Consider the following 27,415-nt stretch of genomic DNA (forward strand, 5'->3'; position numbering starts at 1 on the left):
CCTTTTTATCAAAAGCTGAATACGTTCACTGGCATACGTCGTTGCCGTTAAGGCACCTTAACTGTAGACTGATTAGAAAACGTCTATGCCGTTTTCGCCCATATCGCACCTTTATTTCAGGTGTTTAGGCGAACTTCTTTGCCTTATTTACCAATGCACCACCCTTAACTCACCTCAAACTCGGTTCAATAGAGTTTTAATGGCGTCCTTGCCGGTATCACACCTTTATTTCAGATGCTTAGGCGAACTTCTTTGCCTTATTTGCTAATAAACCACCCTTAACTCACCTCCCACTTGGTTCAATAGAAAACTTTAATGCCGTCCTTGCCGGTATCACACCTTTATTTTAGGTGTCTCGGCATTTTTTTTATTTTTTATTATTAGAACTTAGCTTTTAATTTCAAAGGCTTCTTGCTGCATTTTGTTACAATTCTTATTTAGGGAACATAAATTGTCACGAGTGTTTGTTCTACTCGGCTGATATCAGTGATAGTAATTTATTGATTCTTAGCTTTTTATATTGTAATATAACAACAACTGTCATTACATGCATACTGTTTTATGAAAATATAAAAAACAAAATGGTGTAAAACAATTATTTAATTTATAACCAAATGTCCAATGAATCTTCGTACAATAAAATAGACTTTTTTTTTATTTCATTTTAAACAATTATAAGCGCTATCATTTAAAGTAGAAGCATATAAAAAAAAAATCTTTTTGAATTGAGTATTTAAATTTTTTAAGCATTTTGAGATAGAGGAAATTAAGTACAAATTTTTATTCTAAAATAAAACACAATGCAACTCAATAAATAAGTTATTTAAGTTTTTTAAATAATGCTTATATATTTAAAACCTACATCTAGCTTTTATTGATAGAAACTTACACATAAAAGTTTATTTATCCTATAATTTTGTGTATATTCATCAAGTCATTAATTTTATTAAATATTAGATAAACAGTATATATCATAAATAGTTTTTTCAAAAAAAAATATTTTGTACTAGTAAATAATACACCATTTTAGTAATTTTAAATATATAAAAGCAGGAATTTTAACAACAATAAAGCTTAAAATAAACCATGAAGGAGTTTTATTTCCTTGTAACAAATCAATACATCTGTATACACTATTTACATATGGACAAATATATTTTCTTTATCCCATTCCAGAAGCTTTATTTCAATGAGCCTTTTTCCTGCAAAAAATAAAGCAATTTATTTTACTATAGATATATTAAATGTTCACAGAAAAAAAAATATCATTGATTTAAATCAACTGATTTTTTAAAAGCCATGGATTAAGACAAGCTGATTATTTTTACAAAAAATTATTAATTTAATTATAAAAATATGATATTGAATTTAGTTAATAAATATGCATTCTTTAGGTTGCATTTAAAAAAACAACTAAGATCTGATTTCAGAGATAATGATAGTATTTCACTAAGAAATAATAAAAGAGATATGTATGTAAATTATTATAGTCATACATCCCTTTAATGATTATACTTAAGAAAAGTATTGATTTAAAGAAATAGATTTGAAAAAAATCAATTACTTAAATAAACTTATCATTTAACTATTATAATTATAAATACTTTTTATACTATGTAACTAATAAAAACATTATTTATAGTATGTTTAATTCAAGTCTTTTTTTTTCCATTAATAAGGTTATTTACTAAGAAATGGTGAAAGGGATATGCAAGCAAATTATTATTTTTTAAAATAGATCAACTGCCAAACATATTAAAATTATTCACATTTCATTTTTTAATTATTTAAATGCAGTTCATATATATGTAGCTCATAGATATCAAGACTTATTCTACCCAAAGTAATTTAAAAAAGTTTTTTCAGCAATGCAATCTGATCTAAACTAATTTAATCTGCTTTAGATATCTAATTGAAAAATAGTATCACAAACTTTAACATTCATTAGCAAATTGAGAATGAAAAACATAATTATAATTCTATTTATTCAATTAGTTTTGTAATAATTAAATAATTTTAACCATCTTAGTTAGAAATGTTAACTATTGTAGCTATAATAATATTTTAAAGTAATGTTAAGTGTTATGAAAACAATTCATTCAATGTTTTGAATGGTAAACGTAGAAAAAAAAATTTTTTTTTAAATGATTTTCTTAAACCCAACAATTTATTAACAATATTCATGTTATATTTAATTTTATTTAATGCGACATTATATTAATAACCAAATTGCTGGTACATTATACATTTATCAGTTAACTGTAAAAAAAATTAACAAAAAAGTATAATTTGCTCTAAATATAAATTTTTTAATTCCAGAAACAAAGCTTGAATAATTTTTTTAATTCTATTAATGAGCGATTCGTAACAGTTTGAGATTGATAATTAGGAAATGTTAATAGTACTTCTGTAACCAGTATCAATTATTTAATATTATTTCATACCAATATTTATTTAAAATCTGCAATTAAATTCGTGACATCCTTAATAAATTACTTTTAAGTGGAGTTTCAATTATTTTGAAAGGAAGGCAAAGTAAATATTGTGTCTTGGCATTTATATATATATATATATGTATATGTATATATATATATTACATCAGAAATACAAATCTTTTGATTATTCAAACTGATAGTTTTAGGAACCGCATTAGTATTTGTAGAATATGTGATGTTCTGAACACAGACATTGTCAGAAATCAGAGCAAAAAGCTAAAAAAACATGAGAATAAAGTTGTTTTTTTTTCTTTATCAGGAATTCAGAAATTTCAGGACTATGAACTCGGATATTATTTAACTTATTAAATAAACTATTATGCTAAAATAAATGGAGAGAAAATTTATACTTTATTATTAAACTATTAGTATAAAAACTTACTTTTATTATATCTTTCCTTATAAATTTTGTATCTTTTTTATCAAATAATTATAATGCACCATATAAGAAAACACTTTTTAATTATCATTCATATAAAATATATATGATATATTGCCTTAAATATATAAAAATTTATATTATATTAATGGATTAAAAAATAATTATGTTCCATGAAATTTAATTACATACTAATATCATAAATTATACACATCTAAATAATAACATTAATTAAACAATATTGAAATATAGCATTTCTATATTACGGGCAAGCAAGGTAGAGAATCATTCTTTATGGTATCACTAAAATCAAATTTAAATGCTGAATGTTTATTTTGCTTGCTAAATAAAGCTGCATACTTAAATATTTAGTTCTTTCCTTTTTTATTAGATATTTTGTTAATATATTTAAAGAAAAGAGTGGATATTTTTAGTTTATTGAAAATATTAATTAATAGTTAAAGGAATAGTTAATTGCTATGAAAGACCTTGAATTGGCTCGGTTAATTTAAATTGGCTTAAAATAATGTCCCACAAATTGTTTTAAAAAAACACAAAACCCCCAGTTTAAACAAAAAAAACTGGTTTCTTTTCAACCATATGGTAACCTAAGGTAAAATATAAATTTATTTCTTACCATCCTTTTTGTTGATTTTTAAATTTTGAGTTTTATCTTCATTGTTGATCTTCCATCCTGACTCCCTATGAAAGAAAAAAAAAACTATAATTAGAATATGATAGTTGTAAAATTAGTTAAAACAAAAACAACAAAATCGAAACATTAAAAAAAAAAACTGTTTCTAAAATCATGTATGAAGATTAATGTAAATATTTTTATTTCAGTTATGGAATATGACAATAAGTTCATTGTTTATCATTTATCTTGTTTATACTCTAAGCATGTGGTGTGTTAGGGGAACTAAATGTGAATTGGTAAATTCAATAAAACTTAGCACGAGCTTGTAGGGGAATACTTTCAGCCTTTCAGCCCAAATTTAATGTGGACAAAGTTTTTAATTTTTTTCATGTATTTTTTTAAGTAAAAAATATTTGCTAAAATAATTGCTTTAATACGAATATTATATGCTGGTGAAACTTATGGAAAAATGAAATATTATATAATATTATCATTTCAAATAAAATAACGAAAAATATTTCGTTATTCATTCATAACTTTACGTAGTTATTTTAACAGTAAAAATAATTTCTTTTAAAATTTTGTTTTCTAACTAATTAAAAAAATAGAATGATAAAAAAATGTTATAACAGACATGAAAACAGAGAAAACAAATACTAAAATATCGTAATGATATAAAATTGTCAGCACATCTTTTCACCTAATTTATACATTCATAAAGTGCATTTTTCATTTATTACGAAACCTTATTAAGAAATTATTAAATAAGAATATTGCAAAAATATAAATATAAAAGCTTATATGAGTAATAAAAACACTTGTTATTAATAAAGACTGTGTTAGAGAAATACATAAAGTGAACTTAATTTTGATAAGCACAATAATTATTAATTAAAAAAATCAAAATTCTTTTGCAAATCAAAAATATGTGATTTAATTGAAAAAAATATTAATATTTAATGTTTCACTATGTTCTTACCTTATTTTGCTGTTGATGGCTGGATTAGCATTTCTTGGATCGTTCGCCCTGTCTTTCCATAAAAGAAAAGGAATAAATTAGAGTATGATCGTCATAAAAACAGTTAAAAATCAACAAAATCAAAACTGTTTCTAACTAATTATATTTTATAATTTTTGTTAAAAACAATTTTTTGATTTAAATGAAATTAATTTTGATTTAAAGGAAAGAGAAGGATCATATATTAAAATTACAGCGAATATTTATATTTTTGGTAACTGACGATAAGTTGAATGTTTACCAAATTTTACCTTACCAAATTTTCTCTTAAAATTTTTTTGATTCTAATTTAGAAAAAGAACTAGTCTTTTAGCCAATTAGAATTAAAATAAATAGATAAATTAGAATTAAAATAAATAGACAAATTCTAAATAAAGCTTTTGTTAGTTAGGGCTCCCTCTCAATTTTAAAAATAAAATTTCCTGAATTTTTGAGGAATAGTTTCCAACAATTTTTAGATTATATATTTCCACTACACAGTTATCATCATAAATTTTAATTAAACAGTTAATAAAAATTCTTTTTTGTAGAAAATGTATACACTTTCTTAAACACAAAATTGTCAAAGGTGAAGGCTGAACAGGTATATTTTAGAATTAACAACCATTTAAAAACTCAAAATAGTAAATTAAGAAGAAGATAAATTACATGAGATAAATTATAGATTTTGCACAATAACTGGAAAAAAAGAATTAGTAATCGTCTTTATAGCATTGAGGACCAACAATATTTAATACAAAAAGCTTTATTTCATGAAAAAAAATATTATACAGAAAATATTATTATACTTATGAATAAATTTTAAAAATAATAACCATGAAATAATATTCTAATTTCTATTCAAAAAAATTGAACGTAATTTTAAATTAAATTTGCTTTATAACAAATTCAGTTTTACAACATAATAATTTTATAACGAATTAATTCATTTTAAAACAAATTTAATCGTAAAATTAAACTTAATATAAAGATTTGAAATGTTCTTATACCTCTACAGCAATTCATTAATTGCAAAAGAAGTATAAAAACAACAAAATAAAAATTAGAAATACTGTCCTTCTATTTAATATGTCATTTTGTTATTTATTTATTTAGAACAAAGAATATATTATATTGAGTATCAAAACAAATATTTAAATTGTTTAAAAATATATTCTGAAAATACTCAAAAAAACTTTAAAAGTGGAAGTGTTTAGTGGAACAATTTTTACATGTTTACCAACGTTATTATTATTTTTTTTAATTTAAAAAAGTCAAAGCAGAAAAATATCAAAATTAAAGTATAATTTAAATATAAAGTAACTAATTAGAGATGAGAAAATTTAAACTCTTACTATTTATTTATTTATTTTATGGTGGTTCAAAAAATATTTCTTCTTATATCTAATCAAAATTATTATTTGAAACAATAAGTGACACCCGCGGTTTAGATAATTCAAATAATGTTTTTTAACAATCCTTCAGAGAAAAAATATGGCTACCGAAATGAAGTAAATTATTAAATTAATCAATGCTTCCGAAAAATGAAAGAAGCATTTTTAATTAATGCATAAGAAATCATAAATTTTTCTTTTATTAGATAGAGTTAATTGAACTTTTATTTATTAAAAAAATCGTCTAATTCATTTTAAAACTAAACTAGCAGCTTAAACTAAACAACAGGAAAGCATAAGATAAAATAGCCAACTGAAGTATTATAGTTATAAAACATAATTTCTAAAAACTTAGCAAATAAAATCAAAGCGAATTAAACTAATTTTAAAAAGCTATTTAATAAATAAGTTAAAAAATTTTTTAAATTACATGAACTAAAGAGAAAAAACTTGTTACTTACTTGCTCTCAAGTGGCGCCACTTCTATTTTTCGAAGAAAGAAGAAAACTAGGGGCTACGTTTATCTCCTTCTTTTTACACCCTTTTCGCCAAATGAATCTTTTAGCTTGTTCTATACAAGTAATCAACGACCACCTACTGAGCAGCTTTTCCGTACTTGAAAGGAATGTTTCTTAGAATTGGGGGTAGGGGACAAAATGTGCTTCCCCACATTCTTTTTAGTTCAAGGACTTCAAACATACTTATCTGGTGATTTCAAACAGTAATGAATATCTATTTTGAATTCTTAAAGACAATTTCTGGTCCTCATAATAAAAAATTAATCTGCACTAAAATATTTTATTAACTATTAGCGATAAGCAAGCTTACTAAATTAAAAAATTATTGAAGTCAAAATTCATTTGAGTACTTTTCGTAAGAAAAATTTTTAATACATATAAACTCGGAAATAATGCTTACATATTTATTTTGATTTGCGGAGTAGTAAATTAGAATATCGTTTCTTTATAATGAACAGTAAAGATTCCATAATTAAGGACGTTTAAGTAAATAAACCATTTTTTAGGTTTCATCAGCTTTTTAACAATTTTAGTACATAAAAACACGTTCTACTTTTATGAAATATTTTTTATAAATAATTAAATAACTTTAATTGGGCAAATTTATTTACATTAGCAAACTGGCTGTGTAAAATATAATATTAGCACTACAAAATTATAAATTTTTAAAAAAATATATATATATTTTCGTCTAAAAGTCTTTATAAATCACTCCCCGAGTTAAGAATTTTTTTGTTTTTGTTTATGAATGAATGCATGACGACTGTTTTTTTTTATATCATTCAATTACATTACTAAAAAATAATTATATTTTTGGTTGAAAGCTAATGATCAGAAAGATTTAAAATCCTAAATAACCAACTGCAACAAATTCATTACCTTGGATACTTAAAGCAAAAATTTGAGGTTACTTTATTTTTCTACTAAATACTTACTTCTTTTAACTATCTTTATAAGGATAATGATGTTCTTTTAACTTTCTTACAGATGATATTCATACGATGAAATTCTATTTATCTATGCATATTTATACTTTCTATGGCATTAAAATTCAGGATTTTTAAATTCTTTAACATAAAAATCGTAACTTTAACTTTAAAACTTTATTTTATTTACGTTTAAGCAACAACATTGATTTTAGAAATCCATTATTAGTTTTCAAACAGTTTTATTTAGTTTATATTTTAAATTTATACTTTGAAACACACCTATATACACGCAGTTTATATTTCAAAACATGCATCGAAATTTTTTGAAGTAACATCAGTTTTTATTTTGCTATTATTTGCATAGCTATAACACATGAAAAACGTTATTTTTTATTTTATCATTTGAAACTTTAAATATTTCATTAAATGCATAGTTAAAAATTACCTGTCTATTTTTTGTTTAAAAATCATTCCATTTATACAAAAATAAAAAATAGCAGGCTTTACCCTTTTCTTACTCCGCTCACTCCCGTAATTGCTTATCGTTCATTCATCATTGATTTTTTTTCTTTATATATACTTCCTTAAGCTGCAATATTTTTCACTTTTCGCAAAACACATAACATTTTATTTTCAAAATATACAAGTATTGCAGCTTTATGTAAGAACATTTTGCTAAGCATAATGAAATAAAGGATTTAATAAATTTGAAAAATAATTATCTGAAAGAAAAAAAAAACTTAAGGAATTTAGATTGTGTAACTCAACTGGAAAAAAAAAATGAGAAGTAATACTACTCGTTAACAAGACTTATTGAAGTTTAAACAGGGAACGGTTTTAGCGTTATTTATTAAGTTTATTGTTTTTAAAAATGCCAATATAATTATTAAGAGTGATATTAGGCAACAAACAAATCTCTCTCTCTGGCTGTCTTTCGCTACTTTTTATTGACAACAACTTGAGCGCATGTTTATAAAATAAATTTTTTATGACAATGGATAAATAGTCAATGGTCAATATTTAAAGCAAAAAAACTTAAAGAAAGATATAACGAATGGGTATTTAAATTTTCAATTGCTTTCAAACATATTGGAATTTCAAAACAAAATTCTTGTTAAGTTTACACATAAATCCGCCCTTTCAGCAAATTAAATTTTAACCAAGTTACCTTTCAGCCAACTACGCGAAGAAAAAGTTTTTCTTAAATTACCGCATTCTATGATAATAACATTTTTTCAAAACAAAACCATAGCTCTGTTAATAAAACCAAGTATTTAAACCATTTATTTGGTAATTTTTTTGTTAAAATGATAGCAGTTAACCGGATACTCTAGCTTTCAAAATTATAGCTCTTTTAACCTCACATTTAGTAAAAAATATAAAACTGAATAGTAAATTTTTCTGAACAAATGGTTTTTATACAGTGCTCTAAACTATCATGGTAAAATTATAAAATTTTACCACGTTTTTCGCATTTCAACTCATATTATAAAATCTAAATTTTTTATTACTTTACCGAAAACATTACTAAACCACTTCGTTAAAAAATACTGAGCTTTTTGGTTTTTCCCTATAGCCGGAAATAAAGTAAGTTTTACAATATTTTAGTAGTTTTGATTAAATTTTCTTTTCTAGCAAACATATCAACCAATCGCAGTATTTTTTTATTAACAATTAGTGATTTTTAAGTTAACAATCAAAATCGAAATTTTCTCTACAACTCATCATGAGAACAATCACGTGAAAAGAAAAAGAAGAAGAAAAAAGGTGCGTAAAAGGCAATAATAAAATTGCAATTAATTTTCGAACATATTTGAATACCGGTATTAATTTCAAGATCAAAATTAGCCTTTACAGAGCGCAAAATTTCTAATTAGTATTTGCATTTCTGTGTTCTACAAAGCAGCCAGTACAGTATTTTTTTACACCAGATTTTGCAGATAACAATTTCCAAACTAATTATAGAATAGTCATTTTCATTTTCATCGCACTCTCTGTTCATTTTTCTGTAATCCTTTGTAATTTTATTTTATAACTGTTGTTGAACAGCCAACCCGAATTTGATCTCATGGTTACCAGTGTTCAACTTTATATCATTGTAATTTTGAATCTAAACCAAGAAATAAGAGAACTCCTGTACAAAAGTATCGGGAACGAATTGCCTTCGTGGAGAACTTTTTCATGGTGAGATAAACCACGAAAACCTCCCGTGATTAGCAAGACGAAGATGGGACTCTAATAATCCACGATGCGTCTATCACTTGGAATATTTTATGTCAGCCGGGTACGAAATTCGTATCAACCAGCAATTCTTAAGATTCAAATCCTCAAAACTCATTAGTTGGCTAGCGTTCCTTCCCCTGAGCCTCCACCGCTTATCCTTCGTAATTTGAAACTTCTAAATCTTATACTTTTTGTACAGCAAAGCAAAATGTTAAGTTAAAATAAACACCCAAAAATAGCGGAGGGGACTTCGCTCCTTAGGACTTTTTTATTCAGAGGGAAATGTATTATAGTAAATATTTCTTTCAGGATTCGGCTCAATAATTTAGTAGTTTTCCTGCCACTGTTTATGAATTTTTTCATATAAAAATTAAATAAAAATACAATATATTGATAATTTTTTGCAGAATATTTTTCTAATTAAAAAGATGAAATCCAGTTTAGAAGTATCTGAGTTAACTCCTCAAAGTAAATATACTAAAAAATAGACATTTAAGTGCATGAATTATAAAAGATCCAACATTTTACGCATTTGTGTCTAGTTGAATAGTACTAATTTTTGAAGTTGCGAAATAAGAAGACTTAACAATTTTATTACCATTAATTTTCTTCCTTTTTTTAATAATTTATTAACAGTGTCTAACTTGTGCTTGAAAAAAAATATTAAACATTTCTTTAATTAGTAAAACAAATTCTAACAAGAAATTTTAAAATAATCCTACTTAAAAGTTATTACTATAATGGGGAAAAAAATACTATGATGCTTCTTCAGAGTTTCATAACAGTTAAACTTCTGTTTGCGCATTTGTTTAAGAAATATAATGTGCTTACGTTGTAAAAAAATCAAGATATTCAAGAAATATCGCAGTGATGCATGAACACGAAGCTTATTACAAATTTATCAGATAAATTACTCAAATTTTTGAGGGTTCAAAGAATCTAATTTCTTGTTTTTTAATGTTCTTTTTTTACCTGCACAAAAATATATATGTGTTTATATTTGAAGCATTTAAAGAAACTTGATTAATTTGTATCATGGCGTACTATAAACGTACTATATTATCTCAATAGTTGTGAAAGACTCAAATAGTCGTTCACCATGATTTAAATAATTTACAAACTTTCGACTGCTTAGATAAAGAGATGAAAGATAAAGAAAAGAACGAAAAATGATGTTGTGTAGTCTGAACATTTTAGCCAATTTAATAAATGAAATACGGTTAGAAGTTTCCACCGTAACTCATAAAAATTAGGACATTAAAAAATTAAAATGTATGAATTACAAAAGATCTAACTTTTATTGCATTTGTGTCCAGATGAGAGAAAAATTTGATTTTACTAATTTATGAAGATGCGAAATAAGAAGATTTAACAATTTCGTTACCGTTAATTTTTCGTTTATAGTTTTCTTTTTATATTTTAGCTTTCTTTATTAGTGCACGAACCACGAGATATAGCTAATTAAGTAAGCTACCGATTTATTATATCAATTGTTAAAATTAAGGAAGGTTGAAACTGATTTCTCGCTTTATAATGTTTTTTTTTTCCTACAAACAAATATATCTGCTTATAATTTTAAAACACATGAATGAGAATGAATTTGATTTATTTGAATCATTTACAAACTCTTGACTGTTCAGATACAAGGGGTTTAAAAATCCAAAAAAGTGCAAAAAATTATGATGCTTAGTTGTACCCATAAATCATAAAAAGCGAGACTCTCTCCATTTTTAACAAGTTATATTACTAATCAAATAAGACTTTAATATTGAATCAAAAAATATTTTTAAAAAGTTAGAGTTTATTTATGTATTTATTTTTTATTTACTTTTACAATTTCCCATATCCGGTTGAAAGATTTTTGTTAGATGCATAAGAAATAGAATTTTGATCTGTAAAAGATTTTTACTGTGTATTGCTTTTCGCAATCTATGAAATATGAGAATTTTGCGTTTTTCTGTTATACATTTGCTTATTTATTTTTTTAGAAAAAATAAATAGTTCAATTAAAAGCTTATTGCAAACAATTGAAAACAAAATTGGTTTTATGAAAATGTTAAATAATAATAATCATCAGCAATATAAGGAAATAAATAAAAACTGAAATTTTAGTGAAGAAAAAAAAAAAAATTGGAAAAGTCTAAAGTTCCTCAAGAACTCTGACCCCCAACAGGGTGGGATGCGAGAAGCGCATAACCGGACGTCGTTAACTTCTCAATTTACCATACACTAACAAAGAGAGGAAATACTCGTCCCCCTCAAAGCAAACTGTAACTAATTCTAAAATAAAGGTCTTTACTTCTTTTTGCAACAAATATTTTAATATCATGAAGGGCACACAAATACACTTACAAACTCCTTTTTATTCCTGAAATTCTATTGCATAAAATTAATTGACCATTAAAATTCTTATGATTCTCTTTTTGATATAGACTTTACATTTAATATATACAGTAAAAAATCGCTAGTTCTTACCACGTACAAAAGCGCTTGCATTACAAACTACTAATTTTAGTACAATAATTACCAATAATACAAATTATTATAATTTTATCGAAAACTATTTAAAACAGCACTAATTCGAGGAATTAATTATCATGATGGGTCGTGTAAAGAAGGGACAGTGAGTAAACTTTGTTTTTACGAAAATAATTCAAAATAATATTTTCATTTAATATCTGTCATAGTAGCGTAAAGATTAAAGTGTTAAAATTCTGAGTAGGAAACTAAACTCCTTTAATTTTCTATTAAGATATGTATACTGAACTGCTCTAAATTGATTTTATGGGGATATTTATTTGAGCTAAGTCAAATAAAGAATAAATAAGTTAATGCGGCAAAAGAATTACGCAGCGTAAATTACTCAACGTTATGTTGAATTACAAGTTCTTCAAAATAAATATTCTACAAAAAATATGCATATCAAATAAATTTTTTTTTTTTTACAAAATAAAGAGTAAAAATTTAACTTAACTATGTCGTATTTGTTAAACTTCTTTATTCTTACTATAATTGCGAAATTTATTATATTTAACTGTAAATAAACTAAGAATAAGTTACTAGATATCAGATATTATTTATATAAAATTTTATTGAAAGATTGGTTTGAACTGTTTTCTAAAAACAGAATCAATTCAAAAAAAGATTACTAAAATAAAAAATTAAAAAAAAGTATGTGTTATTAAGAGAAAGAAATATACTATACAATTACAATTTTATTCGTTAATAAAATGATTAATGGAAGTTACAGAATACTATTTGTTTAATAACATGAGAGAATTGTAATTGCACTATTCCAATCACTGGATACCCATTAATCATTTGTTTTTCTTGGATAGATTTTTTTTAAGGTCGTCATTAATTACAGAAGGTGTCTAAATTAATTTTTGTCCTTTTGTCAGTCAATGGGCTAAATTGATTTTTAATTCCAGCCAATATACGTTTCGCAGAAAATTCTTTTCTTTCTTCAGTATTAATATTTATATAATAATTGCTGCCAAAAAGAAGAACAATAGTTGTGTATAAGTTAATTATAAAACGAATATAAAATTGCTTTAAAGTAATTTAATGTAACACTATTAAAATTACCCTCTGGTGAAAGTAAAAAGAAAAAGGTCAGTCTGTAAAACAATGAATTCCAAGAATTTCAAAAATTATCTTCTTTATTTTTAATTATATCATTTCGAGATGCTTTTTGATTTTCGAGATGCTATCATGATTTTTTTCATGACTCTTAGAATTCTTTACTTAAGATAATAGTGTTGAAGTTAATCTAATCGATTAAATTGGTCTAATCGAAAAGTGCGAACGCATGAGAACCTAGAATAATAGCATTAACACTGACCATTCCTGAAAATTCTTTTTATATGAAGTTGGAAAAATAAACTGCATTGTTAAATTAACGTGAAACGAGCAGATATTAATAAATTTCCTTCTCTGTCAGAAAACTGAATAAATTTCCTTCTCTGTCAGAAAACTGAAAAGGTCACTGATACCGCCACTGTTTTGGGGTTTTCAACTTAACGTTACATTTTATCAAACACTGTTTGATTTAGAAACTTCAAATTACGTTAATATGTAGGAAATTGAACGGAGATTACAATGGAATTAAAAAATAATTCTAAAATTAAGTCAAGATTATTTTTACTCTTATACTTGTTAGAAAAATAACATGCGGGCCGCTCTGTGACCGCAAGAATTCAGCTGCGGAAGTTAAATTTGGTATGCTGAAAGAGCCAAATTTGTTTTTAACCGTAACATAGAGTCTTTATTTCCTTTTAGAAACTCTTATTTGTTTGAAAGTTATTACAATTTAAAAGTTTTTTTTTCATTTTTTCTTTAACTAATAATTATTTATTGATTGTTGTGGAAAAAGTTTTCATTTACGCGATTTTCATAATATCCCTCTTGACTTAATATTAAAAATAATGAAAATAAAGAAAAAAATATTATATAGAAAAAGGCTAGGTGTTGCCAAATATAAAACTTCGACATTTTATACCGACATTTGAAAATATGTGTAGAATAAAGAGAAATAAGAATTGTTTCTTATATGATCGGTTAACAAGAAAAAATTACTTCTAATTTATAAATCCTTTTCATTGTGTCGCACACTCTGCCTTTCTAAAATGTAATTTTTTTAAGCGCAGTTATTTATCATTCAAATCCAGCTATCCTTTTTATTTTGTCAAAATTAACAAGTTAATATAATGAACTTAAATAATAGTATAATAATTTTACATTAAGCAAATAATTTTTAATCGACTTTTCAGGAAAAAAAAAAACTTTTAAGAACATTGTTAAGAACAGTTTGTGCCAAATACCGCTAGTTCTGAGAGAATAAAAAAACGAATTTGCGCGCGGGCATAAACTGCTTTTTCCATAGAACATCTTCAATGCGTAATAACTCTCGGCGAGACCGTTTTTCCTTCTTCTTCATTTGTCAAAACTTAGGAATCCTTAAAATGCAACTGCTGGCAATCCAATCGTAATTTTTACTTAAAAAAGTGGAAGAAAACAATTTGTACTTGATCTTCAATTATTTCAAACTTGATGAATGAGATTCAACTACAGGGATTATCGAGCGTAGCGAACAGGTGACGGTGCCTCCATGTAGAAAACAAGGATACATAAAAATAAATTGTGTCGAACAACTATTATCAGTAAGCGTATGATTAATATTTAAAATTGTCTCTAAAAAAGGACTGTAGAAGCTGATCAATTGATAAAAATTTATCTGCTGCAGTCAAGGTATAAATTATCGTCACTATCTGAAAAACATTTAATATATTTAAATATTAGCATGTTTACGAATTATGACCTGTTTTTGAATTTTTTTTAAATTAACGTCAAACTTTAACCGGATTTCAATAAATTAGTTCAAAAAGAACTGCACTCTTTAAAAAGGAGGTATGAAAATGATTCATTGGATTCGTTTTGTACTATGAAAATTGCCAAGTCGATTCGGCAGCATGAAATACTATTTCATTTTTCACCAGTTTATGGTTAAAAGAGCTCCACTTAGTTCTAATTACATAATCATTCAATTTCGTCTAAATAGTTATGCCTTTTCTGAAATATTGATTTGCAAATTTACCGTAAATTTAAAACTATACCTACAGTTTAATGGGACAAACAGATAAAATTTCGGTTCTCTTACCGTTATTTTAATATTTCAGCCATATTTCTGTTATTAGTTCCTAAGATTTAAAACATAGCACAATTTTAAAATTTGTTAACCCAAAACCCCTTGTGAGAAAAAAACAATGTTTTTAATTCATGTATAGGAAATATTTTGCAAATGACATTTTAAAATGATTAAATGTATGTTTATTATTTTGTATTGTTATGTTTCTTTCATTTTTCTACAACTAGGGAACATTACTGGAAAATGAGTAATTTTTCACACAATGCATTTTTATTTAAATCTTATATCGACTTCGTAGAAGAAAAAATCGGTGACTTAAATTCAATCCTGCTGTAACTTTTGTATTTTTTCCAGCTTTAAATACAATGCTATTTTTATTAACACTTGAATTGAAGTATGTGACGAATGTAGTGTAAAGAAAGATTGAAACAGAGAAATTTAATGTTTAATTTTGTCTAATTTGCTATTTAAAGAATTTAGTTTCAAAATAAAACTCAATAACGCAATTATGGTTTTAAATAACTACTCCGCTATTTAATTGGTTAAGGCAATATGCAGTAGAACATTTTTTTATTTATGTCACATTTTATGCTAGGATAAATAGTGCAGACCCTTACCACACATGAATGATAAATTTGCTTGACTATAGTAAGTAGAAGGGAGAGGGGGGGGATATTGTCGCCGTAGTGTCCTCAATTGGTTATGCCTGGACAAAAGCCGTACCGACTGTCATTCTGAGTAAATTGGCGAAATTCTATCAAAGTTAAAAGAAAGGCAACCCTACAAGACCCTACACTTTATATTTTCTGCCATCTATCCGCAGGACTCGAAAACACGTCTAAAGTAAAAAATAAAAAACAGCGCCATCTATGTATTGCATTCAAAACAGTTTTTTTTTCCTTAATGTATATAAACTATTTTAAAAATAAATTAATGCTGCATGAAAAAATATTTTTGTAATGCAAATAAAAAATAAATATAATTAACGTTTTGAAAGTATAATTTTAATTTTTATTTATATTCTGTATTATAAGTTTTTAAAAAAATTTATTTGCTTAATATTTTGAAGTTTAATTAATAAAAATATCCAAATGTATTTTTATTACTTAAAAACGTATATTTAAGAATAAAATTTCCTAAACAATTATTATTTTCAAGTATTGCTTAAAAGTTTAGGGGAAAAAAAGTTATTTACTTTATTAGACTAGACATTTGCTATAAACAGTCAGAAAATTTAAACACGATTTTTTTAAAATTCAAAATTCTTAAGACCATTTAAACTATTTTGAATCCAGTTTTTAAGAAGTAAGTGATTAAACTAAGATATTAAATTTGAAATGAACATTAAAATAAAAATAAAATAAAAAACAATTTATATAAATAAAACGTTTACTATTATAAATGGTATACATTCATTATTACAAAACACTTAAATTGTAATAAAAGTTAGTAAATTAATGTAATAAAAAAGCCCATCTCATTAAAAATCCTTGCTCTAAATTCAAGATATTTATAATTTCTAGGAGGATTTAAGCAATTTACAATATTTTTTTATTCATTTATTTTCTATAAATAGATTTTTTTATTTACATGAATTTTAAACTTACCTATTCATTTTTGTTTTAGAGAAGGTTTAAAAAAGGAGTCATAGTCTGGAAAAAATTTATGTTAATTTCATTTGGGGCTTACAGTAATAATTTTCAAGCGACCAAAACATAAACAATGGGAAAAGTTTTCATATCGCTTCTTCCTAAAATGACAAAAAATAGACAATGACGGACCTTTAGCCTTTTACTGCTATCATATAAATTATACTAGATTTTTTTTTTTAACCATGAATTACAAAAATGATGGATTTTTTATTGAATCCTTTAACGTTAAAAATAAATGTATCGCTTATTCAATAAAAAAATAATAATAAGTCTTCAATAAGAAAAAGTGTTCAATAAGTATTCAATTCAATAAGTCTTTCTTAAGTACATGTTTAATACAATAAATTTAACAAAATTTTATAATAAACAATCGAAAAAATAAAAACTTTTTCTCAATGAACAAAGGAATTGTTCTAGTTAAAAGTATTAATATTTATTCTTATTTTTAAGGGAATATGTATTAAATTTTTCTAGAATGAAAGAATATATTATATTTCGAGTTAAAAATTATACTTCAGAAAATGATTTCAAAAAGAAAAAATAAATAATTATATATATTTATTTAAAAATTTTAATAAAATTTAAAATGATTATTTTTTAATAAAATTATTTTTTTAAAAAATATAATAGGTAATACCACATAAAGTATATTTAGATTATAGTAAAATAATAAAATTCAAGTTTTTAATATTCTATGTAAAAAAATTAGCAGTTTTCAAAGAATAATAAAAGTTGTTTTTTTCCTCTCAAAAATACGGTTAACGTTTTATGGATTTTTTCCATTCTCTCCTGATTTTTTTCAAATTTTTGAGTTAAAAGCACATTTTTTACCAACTCTGCATCTATTCATTATTAATCTATTGTAACATTACACTTAATTAACGGTATACAATAAAGGTCCTGTAACTAATTAAGTGTAAGAGGCCAAACAACGGTATACAATAAAGGTCCAGTAACTAATTAAGTGTAAGAGGCCAAACAACGGTTTTATTTTTCGGGCCTGTATAGGTGAAGAGTTATTCCGCCTCTTCCTGAAATGCCTCAAAACAAACGATAAAGGACCCTATTGTACTTGCCTTTTGCCGTTACCCTACCTAGAATGCCAGCTTACGGCCTTACGTTTGCCGTGAGGTGTGTGCTTACTGGGACTATATTGGTTTTTAAGGGAAGAAAATAAAACAAGGATTTAAGGGAAACAATTACGCGGATAGGTGATCGGAAACGGGGGAATATAACGATTAAAAAATATAATTACTAAATAAAGAAAATAAAAACAAATTATTTGTGAAAAATTAATAAATAATAGTGTACTGAAAATATAACATGAGCTAAAGAATAGAAGTTTACTTACTTGTCCTTCTTAGGCTGTTGAGTATCGCATTCCTGCAATAAAGCAGAAAGGAGACCTCTTTTGAAGTTGACCATTTCCATTATTTATCCCCTTTTTTTTCCAAATTTTTTGGCGACCATTGAATCTTTTGGCGTCTGGGGTAAGTGGACCACCTGGTTGAAGAGATTATTTCTTAGAATCGGGGAAGGGGGTTTAAAGTGCTTAGCGTTCGCTTTCCCCTCTCTTTTTCCCTTAACTTGAAGGATTGGAAACAAGGTCACTTAAATGATTCTTTTTAAAAATACGTGTCCAGTGATTTCAGACAGTAAGATGTCCTCAAATTAAGATCAATATTTATTTTTAAATTATTAAAAACAATTTCTGGTGATATAAAGGAAAAATAAATTAAATAACAAAAACATTTAGTTAATTACCAACGATAAATGAACTCTCGAAATTAAATAATTGCATTATGTCAAAACTTATTTGTATGCTTTTTTTTTCAGAAAAACTTTTATACTTCTACACTTGGAAATAATGCTTACATGAATGTTTTGACTTCCTGTGCAGAAAAATAAAATCCTGTTTCTCTATAAGATTAATATGTATTATTAATAAATATTATTAACTCTTTCTGTTAAGGAATTGTTCCATGCGAAAATTAAAAAAAGAAAAACAGGGAGTCTCTGACTCCCCCCGTTTCCGATCACCTATCCGCGTAATTGTTTCCCTTAAATCCTTGTTTTATTTTCTTCCCTTAAAAACCAATATTTTAAACTGAAACGCTGAATATTTTGCTTTTAAAATGTACAAGTGAAGTAGCGTTATGTAAGAATGTTTTGTTAAAATGCTAATCGTAACGACTTCGAGGACTACCTCAACTTGAAAATTATCATCTGCACTTTAAAGAAGATTTGACCTAAGGAATACAGATTGTGTATTACAATAATAAAACAAGAAAAATTGCTGAGAAATTATTTTATTTGTTGACGAGAATTTTAACAGTTTAAACTGAGAATACTTTTTATTGTTAGGTTTATTTATTTTTAAAAAAGTCAATTTAACTGTTAAGATTTATATCCTGCAACATGCAAATCCCTCTCTCTCTCTTTCGCCCCAGTAAGCACACACCTCACGGCAAACGTAAGGCCGTAAGCTGGCATTCTAGGTAGGATAACGGCAAAAGGCAAGTACAATAGGGTCCTTTATCGTTTGTTTTGAGGCATTTCAGGAAGAGGCGGAATAACTCCTCACTTATACAGGCCCGAAAAATAAAACCGCTGTTTGGCCTCTTACACTAAATTAGTTACAGGACCTTTATTGTATACCGCTGTTTGGCCTCTTACACTTAATTAGTTACAGGACCTTTACTGTATACCGTTAATTAAATGTAATGTTACAATTGATTAATAATGAATAGATGCAGAGTTGGTAAAAAATGTGCTTTTAACTCAAAACTTTGAAAAAAAAATCAGGAGAGAAAGGAAAAAAATTCATAAAACATTAACCGTATTTTTTGAGAGGAAAAAAACAGTTTTTATTATTCTTTGAAAACTGCTAATTTTTTAAATAGAATATTAAAAACTAGAATTTTATTATTTTATTATAATCTAAATATACTTTCTGTGGCATTACCTATTATATTTTTAAAAAAAGTAATTTTAATAAAAAAATAATCATTTTAAATTTGATTACAATTTTTAAATAAATATATATAATTATTTTTTTTTTTAATTTTTTCTTTTTGAAATCATTTTCTGAAGTATAATTTTTACATATTCCCTTAAAAATAAGAATAAATATTAATACTTATAACTAGAACAATGAAATTAACCAAATGAAATTAACATGAATTTTTTTCAGACTATGATTCTTTTTTTAAACATTCTTTAAAACAAAAATGAATTGGTAAGTTCAAAATTCATGTAAATAAAAAAATCCATTTATAGAAAATAAATAGAAAAAAATATTGTAAATTGCTTATATCCTCCTTGAAATTATAAATATCTTGAATTTAGAGCAAGGATTTTTAATGAAATATGCTTTTTTATTACATTAATTTACTAACTTTTATTACAATTTAAGTATTTTGTAATAATGAATGTATACCATTTAAAAAAGTAAACTTTTCATTTATATAAACTGCTTATTATTTTTATTTTTATTTTAATGTTCATTTTAAACTTAATATCTTAGTTTAATCACTTACTTCTTAAAAACTGGATTCAAAATAGTTTAAATGGTCTTAGGAATTTTGAATTTTAAAAAAATCGTGTTTAAATTTTCTGATTGGTTATAGCAAACGTCTAGTCCAATAAAGTAAGTAACTTTTTTTTGAGTAAACTTTTAAGCAATACTTGAAGGTAATAATTGCTTAAGAAATTTTATTCTTCAAAATATGTTTTTAAATAATAAAAATACATTTGGATATTTTTATTAATTAAACTTCAAAATATTAAGCAAATAATTTTTTCTCTAAGCTTATAATACAGAATATAGATAAAAATAAAAATTATATTTTCAAAATGTTAATTATATTTATTTTTTATTCGCATAACAAAAATATTTTTTCATGCAGTATTATATTTATTTTTAAAATAGTTTATATACATTAAGGAAAAAAAAACTGTTTTGAATGCAATACACAGATGGCGCTGTTTTTTTATTTTTTACTTTAGACGTGTTTTCGATTCCTGCCGATAGATGGCAGAAAATATAAAGTGTCGGGTCTTGTAGGGTTGCCTTTCTTTTAATTTTGATAGAATTTCGCCAATTTGCACAAAATGACAGTCGGTACGGCTTCTGTCCTGGCTGAGGCATAACCCCCCGCGGACTCTGCGGAAACCATATCCCTCCCCCACCCAAGGACAACCCTCCAACAAAAGTTTCTGCTTACTAAAAAAAAGCAAATCTATCATTCATGTGTGGCAAGAGTCTGCACTATTTATTCTAGCATAAAATGTGACATAAATAAAAAAATGTTCTACTGCATATTGCCTTTACCAATTAAATAGCGGAATAGTTATTTAAAACCAGAATTGCTTTATTGAGTTTTATTTTAAAACTCAATTCTTTTAATAGCAAATTAGACAAAATTAAACATTAAATTTCTCTGTTTCAATCTTTCTTTACACTTACATCCATCACATACTTCAATTCAAGTGTTAATCAAAATAGATTCGTATTTAAAGCTGGAAAAAATACAAAAGTTATAGCATGATTTAAAAAAAGTTACCGATTTTTTCTTCTATGAAGTCGATATAAGATTTAAATAAAAATGCATTGTGTGAAAAATTACTCATTCTCCAATAATGTTCCCTAGTTGTAGAAAAATGAAAGAAACATGACAATACAAAATAATAAACGCACATTTATCCATTTTCAAACGTCATTTGCAAAATGTTTCCTATACATGAGTTAAAAACATTATTTTTTCTCACAAGGGGTTTTGGGGTTAACAAATTTTAAAATTGTGCTGTGTTTTAAATCTTAGGAAACAATGGCAGAAATATGGCTGAAATATGAAAATAACGGTAAGAGAACCGAAATTTTATTTGTTTGCCCAATTAAACTGTTGGTATAGTTTTAAATTTACGGTCAATTTGCAAATCAATATTTTAGAAAAGGCATAACTATTTAGACAAAATTGAATGATTATGTAATTAGAACTAAGTGGAGCTCTTTTAACTTTTAACCATAAACTGGCGAAAAATTAAATAGTATTTCATGCTGCCGAATCGACTTGGCAATTTTCATAGTACAAAACGAATCCAATTTTCATACCTATTTTTTAAAGAGTGCAGTTCTTTTAGAATTAATTTATTAAAATCCGGTTAAAGTTTGAGGTTAATTTAAAAAAAAATCAAAAACAGATCATAGTTCGTAAACATGCAAATATTTAAATATATTAAATGTTTTTCAGATTGTGACGATAATTTATACCTTGACTGCAGCAGATAAATTTTTATCAATTGATCAGCTTCTACAGTCCCTTTTTAGAGGCGATTTTAAATATTAATCATACGCTTACTGATAATAGTTGTTCGACACAATTTATTTTTATGTATCCTTGTTTTCTACATGGAGGCACCGTCACCTGTTCGCTACGCTCGATAATCCCTGTAGTTGATTCTCGTTCATCAAGTTTGAAATAATTGAAGATCAAGTACAAATCGTTTTCTTCTACTTTTTTAAATAAAAATTACGATTGGATTGCCAGCAGTTGTATTTTAAGGATTACTAAGTTTTGACAAATGAAAAATAAGGAAAAACGGTCTCGCCGAGAGTTATTACGCATTAAAGATGTTCTATGAAAAAAGCAGTTTATGCCCACGCGCAAAATCGTTTTTTTTTCTCTCAGAACTAGAGGCATTGGGTACAAACCTTTCTCAAGAATGTTCTTAAAAGTTTTTTTTTTCCTGAAAAGTCGATTAAAATTTATTTGTTTAATATAAAATTATTATACTTTTATTTAAGTTCATTATATTAACTTGTTAATTTTAACAAAATAAAAAAGATAGCTGGATTTGAATAATAAATAACTGTGCTTAAAAATATTACATTTAGAAAGGCAGAATGCGAGACACAATAAGAATTAATAAATTAGAAGTAATTTTTTCTTGTTAACAGATCATATAGGAAACAATTCTTATTTCTCTTTATTCTACATATATTTTCAAATATCGGTATGAAATGTCGAAGTTTTATATTTGGCAACACCTAATCTTTTTTCTATATATATTTTTTTCTTTATTTTTATTATTTTTAATAAAGTCAAGAGGGATATTATGAAAATCGCGTAAATGAAAAATTTTTCCACAACAATCGATAAATATTTATTAGTTAAAGAAAAAATTAAAAAGAACCTTTTAAATTGTAATAACTTTCAGACAAATAAGAGTTTCTAAGAGGAAATAAAGACTCTATGTTACGGTTATAAACTAAATTTGGCTCTTTCAGCATACCAAATTTAACTTCTGCAACTGAATGCTTGCGGCCATAGAGCGGCCCACGTGTTATTTTTCTAACAAGAATAAAAATAATCTTGACTTAATTTTAGAATTATTTTTTAATTCCATTGCAATTTGCGTTCAATCTCCTACATATCTGCGTAATGTGAAGTTTCTAAATCTAACAGTGTCTGATAAAGTGTAACGTTAAGTTGAAAACCCCAAAACAGTGGCGGTGTCAGGGACCTTTTCAGTCTTCTGACAGAGAAGGAAATTTATTAATATCTGCTCGTTTTACGTTAATTTAGCAATGCAGTTTATTTTTCCAACTTCATATAAAAAGAAAGTTTTAGGAATGATCAATGTTAATGTTATTATTCTAGGTTCTCATGCGTTCGCACTTCTCGATTAGACCAATTTAATCGAAAACTTCAACACTATTATCTTAAGTAAAGAATTCTAAGAGTCATGAAAAAAATCATGATAGCGTCTCGAAAATCAAAAAGCATCTCGAAATGTAATAATAAAAAATAAAGAAGACAATTTTTGAAATTCTTAGAATTCATTGTTTTACAGACTGAGTTTTTTCTTTTTATTTTCACCAGAGCGTATTTTTAATAGTGTTATATTAAATTACTTTAAAGCATTTTATAATCTTTTTATAGTTAACTTATACACAACTATTGTTCTCCTTTTAGGCAGCAATTATTATATAAATATTAATACTGAAGAAAGAAAAGAATTTTGTATTGTTCTACGAAACGTATATTGGCTGGAATTAATTATCAATTTGGCCCATTGACTGACAAAAGGATAAAAATTAATTTAGACACCTTTTGTAATTTATGACGACCTTATAAAAGATCTATCCAAGAAAAAAAATGATCAATGGGTATCCAGTGATTGGAATAGTGCATTTACAATTCTCTCATGTTATTAAACTAATAGTATTCTTTGACTTTCATTAATCATTTTATTAACAAAATTGTAATTGTAAAGTATATTTTTTCTCTCTTAATAACACATACTTTTTTTAATTTTTTATTTTAATAATCTTTTTAATTTGGATTAATTCGGTTTTTAGAAAACAGTTCAAACCAATCTTTCAATAAAATTTTATATCAATAATATCTGATATCTAGTAACTTATTCTTAGTTTATTTGCAGTTAAATATAATAAATTTCGCAATTATAGTAGGAATAACGAAGTTTACCTAATACGACATAGTTAAATTAAATTTTTACTCCTTATTTTGTAAAATTTTTTTTTTTTTTTTTATATTCATATTTTTTGTAGAATATTTATTTTAAGGAACTTGTAATTCAACGTTGAGTAATTTACGCTGAGTAATTTTTTTGCCGTATTGACTTATTCATTCTTTATTTGACTTAGCTCAAATAAATATAATATCTCCCGAAATTGGTTATATGGGGTTTATATCAAATAAACCCCATATAATCAATTTCGAGCAGTCCAGTAAACATATCTTAATAGAAAATTAAAGGATTTAAGTTTCCAACTCAGAATTTTAACACCTTAATCTTTACACTACTATAACAAACCTTAAATGAAAATATTGTTTCGAATTATTTTCGTTAAAACAAAAACAAAGTTTACTCACTGTCCCTTCCTTACACAGGGGGGTTGCTCTCCCAGGAGCGACCCATCATAATAATTAATTATCGAATTAGTGCTGTTTTAAATAGTTTTCGATAAAATTATAATAATTTGAATTATTATTATTAATGATTGCACTAAAATTAGTAGTTTGTAATGCAAGCACTTTTGTACGTTGTAAGAACTAGCGCTTTTTTTTTTCTGCATATATTAAATGTAAAGTCAATATCAAAAAGAGAATCATAAGAATTTTAATGATCAATTTTATGCAATAGAATTTCAGGAATAAAAAGGAGTTTGTAAGTGTATTTGTGTGCCCTTCATGATATTAAAATATTTGTTAGTAAAAGAAGTAAAGACCTTTATTTTAGAATTAAGAAGTTAAAGTTTACTTTGAGGGGGACGATTGGTGATGGAATGTAGCTGTTTCAAAAAGAGATCCTTTTCCTCTCTTTGTTAGTGTATGGTAACTTGAGAAGTTAACGATGTCCGGTTATGCGTTTCTCACATCCCACCCTGTTGGGGGTCAGAGTTCTTGAGAAACTTCAGACTTTTCCAATATTTTGTTATTTTTTTATGTTTTGAATCGATCTCCCCTATCATCAATTTCAGTTTTAATTTCTTTCCTTATATTGCTGACGATTATTATTATTTAACATTTTCATAAGACCACTATTATGTTCAATTGTTCGTAATAAGTTTTTCATTGAACTGTTTATTTTTTTTCCTAAAAAAATAAATAAGCAAAAATATAACAGAAAAACGCAAAATTCTCATATTTCGCAGATTGCGAAAAGCAATACACCGTAAAAGTCATTTACAGATCAAAATTGTGTTTCTAAAATGTATCTAACAAAAATCTTTCAACCATTTGTGGGAAATTAGAAAAGTAAATGAAAAATAAATATATAAATGAACTCTAATTTTTAAAAAAAATATTTTTTGATTTAATATCAAGGTCTTATTTGATTAGTAATATAACTTGTTAAAAATGGAGAGGGTCTCGCTTTTTATGCTTTATAAGTACAACAAAGCATCATAATTCTTTGCACTTTTTTGGATTTTTAAACTCCTTGTATCTGAACAGTCCAGAGCTTGTAAATGATTCAAATAAATCAAATTCATTCTCATTCATGTGTTTTAAAATTAACATTATTCAAATTAAAATTAACATTAAAATATTATAAAGCGAGAAATCAGTTACAACCTGTCATAATTCTAACAATTGATATAATAAATCGGTAACTTACTTAATTAACTATATTTCGTGGTTCGTGCAATAATGAAGAAAGCTAAAATATAAAAAGAAAACTGTAAAAGAAAAATTAACGGTAACTAAATTGTTAAATCTTCTTATTTCGCATCTTCATAAATTATTAAAATTCAATTCTTCTCTCATCTGGACACAAATGCATTTAAAATTAGATCTTTTGAAATTCATGCATTTAAATTTTTTACTGTCTTAATATTTATGAGTTAACTCAGAAACTTCTAACCGTATTTCATTTCTTAAATTAGCAAAAAAGTTCAGAAGGAAAAAATAATTAATGTACTCTGTTTTCATTTAATTTTGAACCAATACAGAAAAATTTATGAACGGGCAATGTTTAGGGAGGAAAACTCCTTAATTCTTTGAGTAGAGAAATAATAATACGTTACAATACCATGCGTTTCTTTCTAAATTAAAAATTCGTTAGGGCGTAGCCAACGGAGTTAAATTATTGCCGTATGCGCCATTGATAACTTCAATCTACGTTTTATTATCTGTATTTTATTTGTAGAGCAAAAACTGCAAGATTTAGAAAAATCAAATTACAATGGACTGTAGAGAAGTGTACAGGGATTACGATGGAATGAAGAAAATGTATGATCGATAATTTGTTTGAGAATTATTAACTCCTACACTCAGTGATAAAAAATATCGTACGAGCCGCTCTGCTGGACACAAAAATTCCTCTACAGAAATGAAATTTTGTTTTTCTGAGCAAAAACAACAAGATTTTAAAATTTGAAATTACTATGGTTTATAGAAAGAAACACAGAGAAAATTTAACATTCGATAATAAGTATTATTAACTCTTATACTTGTAAAAAAAATACTATATATGGATGATCTGTAAGATGAGAAAATGTATGATCAAAACTACCAAAATATTGCTAAGTTTACCATAATTCTAGCTCTATGGAAACACCAAAAAACTCGATAATTTTTACCAAAGTGTTTGGGTAATGTTTTAGGTTGACAATAAGATGAAATTTTATAATGTTTGTTAAATTTTGGTAAAATATGGTAAATAATCATGTTAGCAAAGAGCATTTTCTTCTTATAAGCCTTTATTCAATAAAATTAACTGTTCTGTTTTGTATTTTCTACTAAATGTGTGGTAATAAGAACTATATTTGTGAAAACCAGAATTTCTGTTAAACCCTTACAATTTGAATAGAAAATTTATCAAATAAATGGTTTAAATGCAGGATATATTTTAATTTTATTACCCAAGTTATTTTTTTTTATTTTTTATTTTTTTTTTAAAACCAGAAATGTCAATACAGTTCCGTAATTTTACCGAATTGTTTTCTTCGTATTTTCCACTTAAATGTAATTATGCAGTTAAAATTCGATGAGCTAAAAAATCATTTTTATATG

At 25.4% G+C, this 27,415-nt stretch overlaps 1 long non-coding RNA gene across 1 annotated transcript; it reads right to left on the reverse strand.

The window, feature by feature from the left end:
- Positions 1-1,080: 1,080 nt before the first annotated feature.
- Positions 1,081-21,345, reverse strand: LOC147813213 (uncharacterized). The gene is made up of 5 exons (XR_015432305.1): positions 21,340-21,345; positions 6,364-6,385; positions 4,491-4,542; positions 3,512-3,576; positions 1,081-1,202 (listed from the first exon to the last, which is right to left on the reverse strand). It is a non-coding gene; the product is annotated as an uncharacterized LOC147813213 (long non-coding RNA).
- Between the last annotated feature and the right edge of the window lie 6,070 nt (positions 21,346-27,415).

The sequence above is a fragment of the Parasteatoda tepidariorum genome, chromosome 3, assembly GCF_982258835.1.
Source record: "Parasteatoda tepidariorum strain Cologne lab strain chromosome 3, Ptep-v5.0, whole genome shotgun sequence".
In the NCBI taxonomy this organism is placed as follows: domain Eukaryota; kingdom Metazoa; phylum Arthropoda; class Arachnida; order Araneae; family Theridiidae; genus Parasteatoda; species Parasteatoda tepidariorum.